Here is a 14,717-nt window from a genome sequence, read left to right on the forward strand (position 1 = left end):
AGGGTGCAGCCCAACATATGCACATAGCAATCTTCATGCATATAGGTACTGTTTTAATGAATGAACTAACATTTATTTAAAACAAATGATAGGTTTGGGGTTTGTTTGTTTGTTTGTTTGGTTGGTTGGCTTTTGCCTGTTCAAGTACAGACAATTTCCTCTGCTTTCTTCACCACATATTTATGTTCTTTAGAGGGTACTAGAATCTGCTTTAGGTAGTTGGTTTAATTTCCCTCAGAGTGTGTTAGTCGCCTTTTTGGGCTTCCTGCTCTTGTTTTCTTGAGTATCTTCTAGTCTTTACAGCAGTCTGCAAGTCACAGCAAAGAAGTCAGTTATGAGATGAAGGCTGATTGTTCTACTGGTTAATATAAATCTGGGGATTCTCAAAAAACAGAAACCAAAGTTGATCAGCAGCTCTTCCAAAGCAAAGTCCTTTTAGATGCTACAAACGATTAAAGAAGACAATTTAGGTAACAGAAACAAACTTTAACACTTCATGAAACGGGAAGTCTCTGTTCCCAAGCGTCCACAGAACTGTAAAATGTGGCGGAAGGCAGGACACTTTTATAAGTTAAAGAATAAGGAACATGGAAGAGAAAACAGAAAATGAGTAAGGAATAGGAAGTAAGTAGAGAGCCCAGAGTCACCTTGGCGTTTGGGAGTTGGCTGCCTGGATAGACTGCGTTTCTGGTCAAGAGGAACATCTACAGGGACACAAAAGTGATCTACATCTTGGTTTACTGATGTGTCACCCGGGCAGGAGTGGCTGGGCTGTATCTTGGGCCTGGAAATTAATTTCAACACCCATCATGGCTGAAAATAACTCATGATGTTGAACTGACCTGACCTGGGCTTGACTGGAGTTCAGATGGATGAAAACTTTGCCTCTCTGTGGGGGATGATGGGTTAGGGAGAAACTGATGTGCCCAATTTCCTTTTTTTTTTTTTTTTTTTTTAAGTTTTCTGCCTCAGTGCCTTGTAGTAAAAAGAAAGGACTTGATCATCAAGATGATTTTGGATATCATTTCGTGGTCTCCTTTTGCCTCTCACAGGACTCTTCACCAACAAAGTAGACATGCGGTCACTGGCTAAGCTGAACTCTGTGACTGGGAAGCAAAATTATCCACATTGCACTCAGGTGGGTAAAGAAAATGTGGCTTCTCAATTTCTCTCTAACTGATACATCTCGCTCAGGAGTGTCAGTCTGCTGGGGCTGGTGATGATGGGACGGGATGGTGAATCCAGATTTAGTTCAACCTGACTTTTTAATTTAAAATCCCCCTTCAGTCGGTGCTCAGTTTCCCAGATTGCCTCTCTCTTCTTCTTACCACCCGCTCCCAACACCAAGGGGAGAGACACAGCTGTTCACTCCCTTCCCTCAAAACTCCCCGCGTCCACCACATCCTCCTAGTAAAGCGGGAGAGGTCTCCTGACCATGCCTTGCTCGGCACAAGGTAACTTCTCTACCATCAGGGCAGAAGCTCTGTGAGCCCAGCATCTTTACATACTTCAGAGATTCATGAAATTCATTCTCTCTCTTTTCCCAGCTTTCTTCATCTGTCTCCATCTCCTTGTCTCTCTCACTCTCTCCGGCTCACTCTTTTTTCTTTCTCATTCTCTTCTCTCCAAAGTCTAGCCTTTGCTCTTATTGTCTTGCAGCCCACAGCAACAAAATTCCAATTCCACTGTTAAAGCATATTGCTGCAAGCAGGAATCCACTTTACCCTTGAAGCACTGAAACCTACCACCTCAAAGGCTGGGGTGCCCAGCCATTGAGATTTACCAGAAATGGAAATGATGTCTGAAAGGAAATAGCTCAGAAAATACTTTTCAAAAAACATCGTACTCATTTTGAACCATCCCTCATACGAAGGGAGATGAGTATAAGGAACTTTCTTTTCAAGAATATTGCCATATTTCATATGGAGAAAAATGAATCTATAAGTCTATAATGAGTCTATTTAAATTGGCAAAATGACACAGCTTTAGGAGGGAAGATCATAAGGAAGAATCCCCATTGGAAAAAGAGAACTAATGCAGAAAGCCAATTGTTATCAAGGAGTTTGGAATCATTTGATTAACCTGCTGAACACTTGTTTGCTTGTTCACTGCTGACTCTCCTTTGAAATATGGAAGTCTGACAAATTCATCACTTGAAAGGAGTATGTCTCCGGGCCAAGTCCAGGTTTCTCAAAGGCACCAGAACTTTCCCCCCTGCCCCCCGGGTAGCCAGATCGAGCAAAGCACCCCTCCTCTTTATTCTCCCACCAGCAGCCTGAGGTGAGAGCCTGGGCCAGGGTCCCTGCCCTAACCTCTCCCGGGCGGGGCTGGGAGACCACCTCACTGTGACATTGTGATTGACCTTGACTTCAGCTCCTTCTGGTGAAAGAAAAGGAAAGGCAAATGGGGGCTCCTGAGCTACGCGGTGGGTGATACCAATAGAACTAGGAAGTTGAATGCCAGGCAGAGCCCTAAATTCTTCTAATACTAAAACTCAGAAAAATCCCCCAGTGCTCTGAAACTCACATACCTTCTTTTCTTATTAATCTCCTTTTCTGGCTGTTATTCAAGGACTGCGAATCCCTTCTTAGGCTTTGAGCCTCCTTTAAGCTGTAGAAAGAGAAGGAAAAAAATGCACCCTAAGACCTAAGACTTCTTTTTCTTCCTTTTCTGTTGCCAGCCAATCAGTCTGAAAAACGAGCTGGCCCGGGTTCCAGGAATTTGTGTCAATGCCAGATGGAGATACACTGCAGTTTCTGCCCGCCGTCAGGCTTTTCCAAACATGGTGTTAGCTGCTGGCCTGCACTTTTAGGGCAGTGACCTGCCAGTGACACGTGGGCCTCTCCCACCTGCACCGAGGCCTGAAACATTTCTACTCTGGCCTTTCTACTCTTGGTGTCTCATTCAGTGTAATCATTCTAAGAGCAAAATCGCTACATTTATAGCAAAGTAATAAGGGCACACCTCATCTTCATCTCCTCACTGTACTTTCTTCCTGGGGAATCTCAGAAAGTGGAATGTAAATGTCGTGCCTATAAGTATTTTTCCATGGAAAGGGCCATCACTTGCTTTTATTGAATTCTCAAAGGGTCTGCTGATTTTTCTCCAGTATTTACTGAGGGCCAGCTATATGGTAGGCACTGTGGTTTATAGTCGAGCATCCAGTGAAGGACAAGGGGGAACAGGGTCCCTGCATGAGTGGAAATTATAAATGAATGCGGTAGAGGGAGGCACGGAGCAAATAAAAATCAACAAACAACCATGAGTGTTTTATTTCGTTTGGAGGGCTCTGGCACTAGAAGGAAATAAACAGCGTGATGGAAATCTATCTAGTTGGATGGTAGGGGTTAGTACATATTATGGACTGGCTTTTATGACTCCTATTCCAACCCACTTACAGAATCCCTTCCTGAACTCTAGCTACAATGCCTCTTTGAACTGCAGCAGCAGAAAAGCCAAAAAATAAAAAATTCAAATGACACTCCGCAGACTCCCTCGTAGCTAAGGTCTGACTGGGGTCCCACAGAGGCAATGAGCATCAGGCAGTGAGGAGGGGGCTCTGCAGCCAGTCTGGGGGCAGAAGCATTAGATGCATCCAGATTGCTTGACCAGAAGCTCTCTGTCCGATCTCCACATTGTGGATACTGAGAGGCAGGTGGTGGCAGTAAGATTAACACAGCGACACATCTGTGCTGTGTTGTTTCTCCCAGCTGCTGCTCCTGACGGCACAGCTTCTGACAGCCTTGGCCCCAGAGACATCCCTGCCCCTTTCCCCATGGAAACTACCCCAAGGTAATGACCCCAAGGTAATTCCTTTCTTTTCTTAAATTGAGTTATAATTAACACACAATATTATATTAGTTTCAGGTATACAACATAGTGATTTGATAGTTTTATAACATTATGAAGTGCTCACCACAATAATTCTAGTTACCATCTGTCACCACGCAAAGTTGTTCCAATATTATAGACTATTTTCTCTGTGCTGTACATTACATCCCCATGACTTAATTATGTTACAGTTGGAAGTTTGTACCTGTTAATCCCCTTCACTTATTTCATCCATCCCCCCAGCCATATCCTCCCCTCTGGCAACCACCCATTTGTTCTCTGTATCTATGGGTCTGTGTGTTTATTTGTCTTGTCTTTTTGATCCCACATGTGAGTGAAATCATACAGCATCTGTTTTTCTCTGTGTGACTTATTTCACTTAGCGTATCTCCGGGTCCATTCATGTTGCTGCAAATGGTAAGATTTACAACTCAAGGTCAAAAAAACCCCCCAAGAAACCCAAATAAAAAATGGGCAGAGGACCTGAACAGACTTTTTTCCAAAGATGAGATACAGATGGCCAACAGGTGCATGAGAAGGGGCTCAAAATCACTCATCACCAGGGAAATGCAAATCAAAACTACAATGAGATACCACCTCACACTTGTTAGAATGGATATCATCAGAAAGATAATATCAGGTGTTGGCAAGGATGTGGAGAAAAGGTAACCCTCGTGCACTCTTGGTAGGAATGTAAACTGATACAGCCACTATGGAAAACAGTATGGAGGTTCCTCAAAAACTAAAAATAGAACTACCACATGATCCAGCGATTCCACTCCTGGGTATTTATTCGAAGAAAACAAAAACACTAGTTCGAAAAGATGCCTGCACCCCAACGTACACTGCAGCATTATTCACAGTAACCAAGATAGGAAGCAACCCAAGAGCCCATCAACAGATGAATGGATAAAGAAAACATGGAATATTACTCAGCCATAAAAAATACATTCCCTCCTTTTGTGCCCAGTGCAGGACCCTGACCCTGAGCATCTTCTGGCCCCTCCCCAAGGGCAGCAGATCTGCCTCTGCTGCTCCCTCAGAAGCAGATCATGGTGTCAGGACCTGCTTCCTGCTCTGCCCCCCCATCCTTCTCACACACCCACAAGGGAGGACAAGTGGGGAAAAGATGTGAGGGCACTTACTCCCTGTGGCTCAGGCTCCCAGCCATTCCAAATTATCTCCCTAGCCTGTCCTTGGTCTTTAAGAATTTGTGAAAATTTTAGCTGTTTTCTTCCAACCTGCTTTTATGGCGGCTCCATCCTCCTCCCGCGCTCTGTCAAGGTGAGTCTTGCCACCCATTTCCCCTCAATGGGCTTGTCACTCTTCAGAATTGAGTTCATTTGGTTGCTTTCTGATGCGCCCCCAAATGTTAATGATTTTGTAGATTAGCTGGCCTCTTCTCACGGCTGAAGTGGGCGGAGACAACTTCTTGAAGCTCTCCACATCCTAAGTGGAAGCAGAATTCTCTGTTTCTGTTTAGAGATCCAGCCCTGGGGTCTGGAGTGTGCTTCTCTCCCTGGCAAGAGATCAAAGCACCTGCACTGCTAAAAGCTTCCGATGTGAAACATCTGTTAATTCACTGAGCATTTATTAAGTGTCTACTATTTGCACATCACCATGTAAAGAGCTGAGGATACAAAAGGAATAAGGCACAGTTTTTGCCCTGCAGTTACTCACAATCCAGAGGGAGCAAAGGCACATAAACAAGCGCTATGAAGCCGAGTGGTGAAGACCATAATAGGAGTGGAACCAAACACGGTGGGAATATGGACCTGAGTAAATAGGACTTATGGGCACCGAGGACGTGTAATTATTTGAGTTATTTCTGAAATTTTGAGCAAGAGTTTTCCAGACAGAAAAGGTAAGGAGACAGACACAGAACAGTGTTCCTTCCATGCTTCATTCACAAATAAGGAAATGGGATTCTTACTCTTATTCTTATTCCAGAGTTAGCCCGGATCAGAATTCTCTTCTTGAGGTCTAGTGGGTCAAACCCATCTTAGTCACGCTCAGCTCTGACTGATCTCAGCACTTCTGCAAGGTCGGCAGGTTCTAGGTCGACCAGACTAGTAAAAGGGAATCTAGGGGCTTCCCTGGTGGCGCAGTGGTTGAGAATCTGCCTGCCAATGCAGGGGACACGGGTTCGTGCCCTGGTCTGGGAAGATCCCACATGCCGTGGAGCAACTAGGCCCGTGAGCCACAACTACTGAGCCTGCGCGTCTGGAGCCTGTGCTCCGCAACAAGAGAGGCCGCAATAGTGAGAGGCCCGCGCACCGCGATGAAGAGTGGCCCCCACTTGCCGCAACTAGAGAAAGCCCTCACACAGAAACGAAGACCCAACACGGCCATAAATAAATAAATAAATAAATAAATTAAAAAAAAAAAGGGAATCTAGTAGATTGTATATGATTAAAATCAGTATTTTTTTCTAAAAAAACAGAAGTTTGAAACCAATATCTAGGATGCGATCATTCACACTTGCCCTCTTTATATTCTTCTGAACTTCTAGATTCGTTGTACCCCAAGTGGTTGGGTGTCTGGCTACTGGTTTCTCAGGCCACTGGGAGGAGATGGCAGTATTGCTCCGAAAAGAGAAGTGACGTTGTGCAGTTGCCAAAGCTCTCCTTTTGGGGCCCCTTTCAGCCCAGTATGATATGTCAGTGCCAAGACAGGACTAGTGGAGCCAAACAGGGGCTGGCCAGAGTCAGGTGCCCGAGCGAGAGCATGGGACCTAGGCCGACAGTAGTCAGAATATTAGCCGCGCAGAAGCCGTCAACTCCCAGGCGTGTGAGCACAGAGATCCATCAGTCTGTGGACAAACCCAAGATCAGAAGCCGGTGACACAGACAAGGACAGGAACAGGAGGCTGGACAGGAAGCTAGGCTGCCCAGGGGGTCTCATGAGGTGGCTGAGCCGTCGGCAGAGTCAGTCTGGAGGCCTCCAGACTCAGCCCGGTTGCTCGGTCTCCACTGGCATCTGCATATCATTCCTGAAAGCCGTGCACAGTATACACACAGAAACACACAGGCCACAAGTTCCAAAGCAGAGCAATACAGAGCAAGAAAAGCACAGCCGATGTGCGTGAGTCTGTGTGCTCGGGAAGCTGTAGGATGTACTTTAAAATATTCACCTTGATGGCAATACACTCTGAAAAGTAACTTTTGAACTCTATAAAATTTATAGTAAAGGCACAAACGTTTTATTCTAAAAATAGAGAAAAATATTTCAGCGTCTGAAAAATTTCCCTTTTCTTTACTGACTAAAGAATCAAGCTGGTGAAGAGAGAGAGTATCAGACTATAGAAGGGAATGAAAAAATGATGCTGTAGAAAATCCCCCAGTTTGGCACTGTAAACGCTGGCGCACCAATGTCCTCATTCCTTGGTATTTAAGGTTCCACCTGGGCAGGGGTGGGTGGGCTGAGCCCTGCACAGTGAAAATTAATTCCACATGCAAATTCACAGCTGGTTCATTCTTGGTTGTCTCAGCATCGCCCTGACCTCTTTTGCTGTCATTTTGAACTTTCAAATAAGCATGAAGTAAAATAGTTGTCAACATTTGCCTGACATGATCTTCAATATCTTGAGGATCATTATAAAAGAAACCACCCCAAATTACTTTAAGTAATCGTTTTCCTGGTTGGAAATGTTCCTTCATATTCCATCTTCCCAGCACAGCATATGAGAATATGTTTCCTCTTGTTTTGTTTCTGAATCTGAGATTTTACTGAGAATATTTTTCCAGTGAAGGCAAAAAAAAAAAAAAAAAAGATTACCACATTAAATAATTTTAACCCAAGTGTCACCACCCAATTTTTAACCCTAATGTAGTGAAAAATTCAGCAATCCAAGCTGTTATGTATGATCATTCCCTTCCTTGTATTTTAATGACCTGGAAGTGATTTAAAGAAAGATCAGCTGGTGGTGATACTTAATAGGAAACTATGTCACTGTCTTAGGGCTAACTCTCTCCACTGTCCATTTCCTTCCATAGCGAGTATGTGCGTGCTTACAATAATGGTTGCACCATAATGTGAGGATGCTCTGAAAATGTGGGTTATACAGTCCTTAAAGAAAATCCCTTTGGGTGAATCATAGAAGGGTAAGGACGTATATCTTTCTAAGTTTAAAATCACCAATAAAGGGGCTTCCCTGGTGGCACAGTGGTTAAGAATCCGCCTGCCAATGCAGGGGACACGGGTTCGACCCCTGGCCTGGAAGATCCCACATGCCACGGAGCAACTAAGCCCGTGCGCCACAACTACTGAGCCTGTGCTCTAGAGCCCGTGAGCCACAACTACTGAGCCCACGTGCCACAACTACTGAGCCCACGTGCCACAACTACTGAAGCCCGTGCGCCTAGAGCCCGTGCTCCACAGCTAGAGAAGCCACCACAATGAGAAGCCTGCGCACTGCAGCGAAGAGTAGCCCCCGCTCGCCAGAACTAGAGAAAGCCCGTGCGCAGCAAAAAGGACCCAACGTAGCCAAAAATAAATAAATTTTAAAAATTTAAAAAATTAAATAAAAATCATCAATAAAGAATTTTCTTCCTGGAGAGACTTTCATCAGTGGGTCTAGAAGGGAGGTAATTGCATAGAATATAAATTGTTTTCATTACTTGTGTCTGTACATATACATATATTTTTTCATTATTATGTTGTAATTATAGGTGAAAATTCTAAAACACGGGACTGAATTAGAGAATTGTTTTCAATGATAACAGATAAACATGCATTTTCCTCCATGATAACGTTTGTTCAGAGCTTTATACTTTTAAACTGTTTTCATATACTTTTACTTGATCCCCATCGTAAGTCCATCGGGTGGACAGGAGACATTGTTTCCTCATTTAACTGATGAAAAGCTACATACATACTTAACGGAGGTAGAAACATCTTGAATTTGCCGTTAGAAAATCTGAATTATGAATAAAATGGATACACGACTCACTGTCCCAAAGGCTGAATCAGACCAGGCTGTAGATATGACCCAGACAAGTCAGACAAAACCAGGATTATTTGGGCCTGGATTTTATCCCGTAAATCGTATCACTTGTTTCCTTCACTTTGGTAGCAGTAGATTGCTCTGGGAGTTACTGACAGCATCAGTCAGGAAAATAAAAACAAGTGTCTTGATGTCCAATTCTCCCTCTGACCACAAGAGTACAGTATTGTTCTCTGCACATCTTGCCCGTCTCTTGTTCTAAGAGAAAAGATTGGAACCCGGCAATCAAATTATCCCACCCCTTCACAGGGTGCACCTAAGAGGTAAATGTCAGGAATCCCCAGTTCCAGACAGCGTCTCATTTGCCAGCCCCAAGCAGTGGCAGATCTACACCAGGTGGTACGGTTTGGGGGAGGGGGGGAGACTCTCTCTTTCATTAACCAGTCTCTGCTTTGGGGTTCCAACTAAGTCTTTAAAACCTAGTCTTCTTCCTAAGCGTTAAGCTATCAATGAGTAATTGTTATCATAGGCTCATAGATTTTCAGCCTGATTCATTTCCTAGAGAAAAGAAAATGGTGAATGGATTGCTTTGATCACTATTAGGCATCAGAAAAATTTATAAAGGGTAGGAAAAGAGGAGAGAAAAAAAAACAAAACAACTTTGCTCCTGTGATTAAGTACTGCATAAAATACACTATTTTAAAAAGTACCACGTAAAAATACATATCGCACTACCTCAAGTATCATGTATTTTAACTGATGTTCAAAATGCTTCTACGGGTGTGTAGGCGGAAAGTTGCTTCTGATGACTGCACAACAACTGAGTGTTTCCAGGAGGATATAAAAGTAGCCTGTAAAAGTTTTTACTGTGGAAAGTAATGATCCCTAACTTTGCCTGGCTTGGCTGCCAGCATGGCCGGTGCTGTGGTTACAATGCTGACAGCAGATAATAACTCCTGCTTTACGAAGCTCGTGCAGCAAGACGAAGCCAATCACGGCCACACACTCCATCTCACAGGTGAAGTCTTCACTCATATTTGGAGTTTCAAGGTTTCACCTTCCTCTGAACTGAGTATCTGTATCCCTCTGGCTGTATCCCTTCTGCTACCTTGTGCATTAAGGCAATTTCCAGAGAGACTAGATTGATAATTTGTTTCAGTTCAATAAGAATTGACTACAAATGACTTACACAGCGCTGAGCTATGAACTGAAATATATTGATATAAGACACTGGCTTCTACAGAGCTAACCAGGCTGTGAGTTCTTCCAACAGGCCCACTGACAGCAATGATCGGTTTTGCTGGTCCAGCTTCCTGCAGACACACGCTCTCCAGGCAGCCCCTGCTTATGACGTCCAATGCTTCCCTCAGCTACTGCTGGGAATCCTGGAGCTGTCTCAGCAACACCCTCCTAGGTTCTGCCTTGCACACCCACCCTTGTTCACATCTGTTATCCTCAAAGCCCCAGGAGAGCCAGGCTTCCTTCTACGGCTGCTGCCCGTGTTACAGAAGAGGACAGTGACAAGGGAGCTGTGTCCCCGGGAGCCTGAGCTGTTGACTCTCCTTGGGGTCTTCAGTAGACCAGGAGTTGTCCTTTCCCACAATCTCTCCCTACATACAATCTCTCCCCATACATCCAGGTTGAGGGACCAACCCATCAAAGCTAAACTTTCCTCCTCCTCTCTCTTTATCACCACGTATCTGTGACAACTCCTGACTCATTCTCCTTCAGCCACAGACCTCCCCCGAGCTGTCGTCTCAGACACCTCTAAATCCCATCACAGCCTTATGCCGGACATTCCCCCACAAGGGACGGATCACAAAAGATACCCTCCCTCAGGAGATTCACACGCATGGCTTTGCCAGTTCCTGATACTTGGCAGAGTAAACTGTATGTAGTAAACACTGAGGAAATGTTTGGAGAGAGTTGTGATGATGAGTGTGGGAATGTGCCCTAATTTTAGGGGTTACCAAGCCTGTCATCTGGTTAATGATTATCCTGGCAAATGTTAAGATAAGTATCCTTTAGTGTTTTAACACAGAATTCACTTGCTTGTGTGAACCACACAGCAGAATCCATCTTTAATTACCTACTTCCAGTGATTTCATGTTAATCAACCTTATCTCTCTAATGAGACCATAAAGTTCTGCAGGTCAGGGAACGGATTTTATCGCTGTTATATACTCTCTCCATAACCTCCATTTCAAGCATCCCAAGTTCTAACTGCCACCTCTTATATTTCCAGCTCCCTCCCTCTCCTTTCCCGTCTCCAACAATCCTCTCCAATGCATCAAGTCTTTGCTAAAATGTCACCTCTACAGGGACCTTTTCTCCCCAAGCCTCCTCTCCACTGCTTCATTTACCCCGTGGCACTTAGCACCCTGTGACGCCCCATCAATTTTTACTTTGTTTATTGCCAGCCCCCCCCCAATAAGAAATAAGCTCCATAAAGGAGCTTTTGTCTATTTTGTTCACTACTGTAGCCTCAATGCCTGCAAAAGTGTCTGACACATTAAATATGTGTTGAATAAATCAGTAAATCAAGCTTTTAACACAGAATTTTCCCAGAGTGGGCAGTTAAGAAATATTTGTTTATCTGTATTAACACAGCTATGTTTTCATCAGTTTAAGAAAATGGAAGGTCAAGGGTCAGTTATACATGATGCCAGAAGAGCCTGCAGAAACTTGCCACCTGTTAAAAATTTCCAGAAATGGTTTAAATGCAATTTTCTTTGGTAGCAAAATAAGCAAAGGATGCTTTGATATGAAGACTTTGGGATTGGAATCACGGAAGGCCCTGGAACTAGCTAAGCTTCTAGGCTGATCAGTTCAGGGATTTCAAAACAATTTGCACAGCAGGACTATTTCAACAGAGTCAAGCATTCAAACCATTTATAAAATATAAAGCATTCATACTTTACAAATGCAGAGACGCATACAAGGGAAACTCCATAACAACAACAACAAAAAAATCCATCGATAACTTGATGGTCTTGATTAGCAAGGCTCTGTGTTACAAAATGTGGAGAGTATTTAGTGGGATAATACTTTTCGATATTAAAAGTCTCCCTAATATTTCCCTTTTTCCTTCTAAGTGGGGAGACTAGATATGAATATTCCATTGCCCCAAGTGTTATTTGACACTGAAGAATGTAGGTGTACTAACCATGTCTTATTTTTTTCAGCTTTAGGGAGATATAATTGACATATAACACTGTATAAGTTTAGGGTGTACAGTGTAGCGATTAGACATGTGTATATATTGAAAAATCATACCATGTTAAGGCCAGTTAACACATCCGTCACCTCACATAATTGCTATTTCTTTATTGCAGTTGTGGCGGTGAGAACATTTAAAGCCTACTCTCCTCGCAACTTTCAAGGATACCATAGAGTATTGTTGACTATAGTCGCCAGGCTGTACACTGGATCCCCAGGACTTTTCCTCCTGTAATTGGAAGTTTTTACCTTTTGTATTGTCTGTATCTTGATGCTTTGCATCTGGGTCTTTGCTGACCCAGGAGGGACTCCCCCTTCCAGGGTGAACCAGTTCCTAGAGATAATAAACAACTCGCCTTCAGCCTTTCAAAAGCCTCATCTTTCAAAATGCAAACCAATCATTCCAGAGCCCAAAACCCTGACCTCCTTCTCTATTGGGTTCTCAGACTCAGGCCTAATTCCTGCACTAATTACCCCAGAGATCACCAGACAACTCGGGACAGTCCCTATGCCCCAGAGCCCATGAAAATTATTCAAACTAGCCAATCCGAAGAGTGCTCACCTTGCCTTGCCTGCTCCTTCCCGTGGAAGCCACAGGAAAAGTTCTTGCCCACACTTTCCTTTGTTCCCGCTGCCTCCTGACCTACTTGAATATCCCCGTAGGTAGCCCCCGTGGTGTGATATGCCCCCTCTTCTTGGGATCTGTAACAAACTATCTTTCACTGGCAGTCATTTCCTGATGCCTTGGTTTTTCCATACCTCCATAATTATAAAACCTGTATCTTAAAACAGTAGAGAACAAAATAAGTTAATTCTTGGCTTTTGAGGGATTCTGTAGCTGTGGTTCTGGCGTATAAAAAACAACTACTACATTAATAACAAATGGGGTTTGGAAGAATGAAAAATCTGTAATTCGGGTAAGAAGAAAAGAGCAGAGCCATAGATGAGAAGAAAGGTGTCGGACTCAGAAGGAGTCTCCTGAAGTCTACTTTCCACTTGCCCACCTGCCCCTGCCCGGGGCTCAGCTGAGTGAGGTGTGTAATGGACAGGTTTGCAGAAGCAACACGAAGGCAAATCTTTATCCTACTTCCTCTCTGGAGTTCTAGGACTTGGTGATCTTCAGACATCTCCCTAATTCACACAAAAATTCTTTAAGGTTGGTGTTATTAATTTACAGATGAGAAAAATGTGATTGAGAGAGATTAAGACCACACAATTATCAAATCAGTGGTATTGAATTATAATACTAAGAGCTGTCATTTATTGGTTGATTCCTATAGTGCAATGGTGCTGTTTTATTGTATTCATTCCACCACATAGAACGGTGCATCACACAAATGACACACGTGGACTCTGCATTCATGTAGCCTGGCCTCTAATTCTCATTCTGCTAGTCAGTAGCAAATAGTTCATCCTTCTGTAGGTCATAAGTCAGTTTCATCAAGGTCAATTTTTTCTATTCATTTTTTAACTTTTTATCTTTAAAAATTTTTTAAATAATAGATGCACAGAGTTTGTGAAAAAAATCAAATGTCCTAAAGGTTTATAATGCAAACAGCAGACCCCAGCCTACTCTTAACCTCTCATCAACCTACTCTCCAGGGGCAACCACTTTTTACTTTCTTAACTAATAATACTCCCAAATAGAAACTAATATATTTATGCTGTAATTTTTGATTAATCAATTAGGCAATATGTTTTAGACAATATCTATTACCTCACTGTTATGGAAGATGAGGATTTAGCTGCTAGATTAGCTATCTAATGCCATACTATGTTCTTTGCATCACCAATTCCACCATTGCAATATGTATCGATTATTAATTGTATTAACACTAATTTACAGGATCGTGACTCTGCAGCTTTGATTTACTGCAGAAAATAATCATGTAGTGAGATTACATTTCTTTTTTTGGAAGGTGTCCCTTTTCCTAGGAGTTACCTATAATCTATCTATGTTTTCTTTATCTCCATGGTACTAATCACTTTTATATATCCAGTGATGTATTTTTCTGTCCCTCTCTCTGGAATACAAGTGCACAGGGGCAGGGATACCTGTCTATTGATCCGCTGCTGTACCACCAGAGCAGGAGAGTGCCCAGCACCAAGGAGAGGCTCTATAAACCCTATTGAATGAATGAGTATCTATGAGAAAGAACATTCTGGTGTGGAATTAACAGAGCTGTTACCAATCAATGGTAGAAATATGTGTGATCTCCCCAGAGGACAGAGGAGATAGGGCAGGGACAGTGAGTCGCACGGTTCCCCGTGTTGGCCATTGTATGGCTCCATGGGCCCAAGGTAGTCAGGGTGACACTCAGGAGGAGGAATGGTGACAACGTTTAGCAAGGGTGTGTGATATTTATTGCATGCAGGTAAGCTGAAGAGCTAGAGAGAGGAAAAACACAGAAGCAGACAAAAAGCAATCTGCTTCCAGCTGTTTGTTTATCTGAAACGCGCATGAATTAGATGTACTAGGTTAATACCTGTGGTCTTGCCTGCGATGAATCAAATTTTGAATAATAAGAATACTTTGGAGGCAAACGTTCAGATTAATAGATTTCTCTACTTAACATAAGCTTGCCAGAAAATCCTTTTTAATGACTCCCTTGTTAAAAATAGTTTTAAAGTATTTAAACAGACTTCTTTCCTTAATAGCATAATATGCTGAGGATGATTAATTTGTATTTGGATAATATGGTAGCATTTCATGAGCATTACC

The 14,717-nt window shown here is 43.1% G+C and overlaps 1 long non-coding RNA gene across 1 annotated transcript; it reads left to right on the forward strand.

Moving 5' to 3' along the window:
- Positions 1–454: 454 nt before the first annotated feature.
- On the forward strand, positions 455–12,199 carry LOC130706132 (uncharacterized). Its single transcript, XR_009006538.1, has 3 exons — positions 455–1,138; positions 3,711–3,806; positions 12,112–12,199. It is a non-coding gene; the product is annotated as an uncharacterized LOC130706132 (long non-coding RNA).
- Positions 12,200–14,717: the final 2,518 nt, after the last annotated feature.

Source organism: Balaenoptera acutorostrata, chromosome 21, assembly GCF_949987535.1.
Source record: "Balaenoptera acutorostrata chromosome 21, mBalAcu1.1, whole genome shotgun sequence".
Taxonomy (NCBI): Eukaryota; Metazoa; Chordata; class Mammalia; order Artiodactyla; family Balaenopteridae; genus Balaenoptera; species Balaenoptera acutorostrata.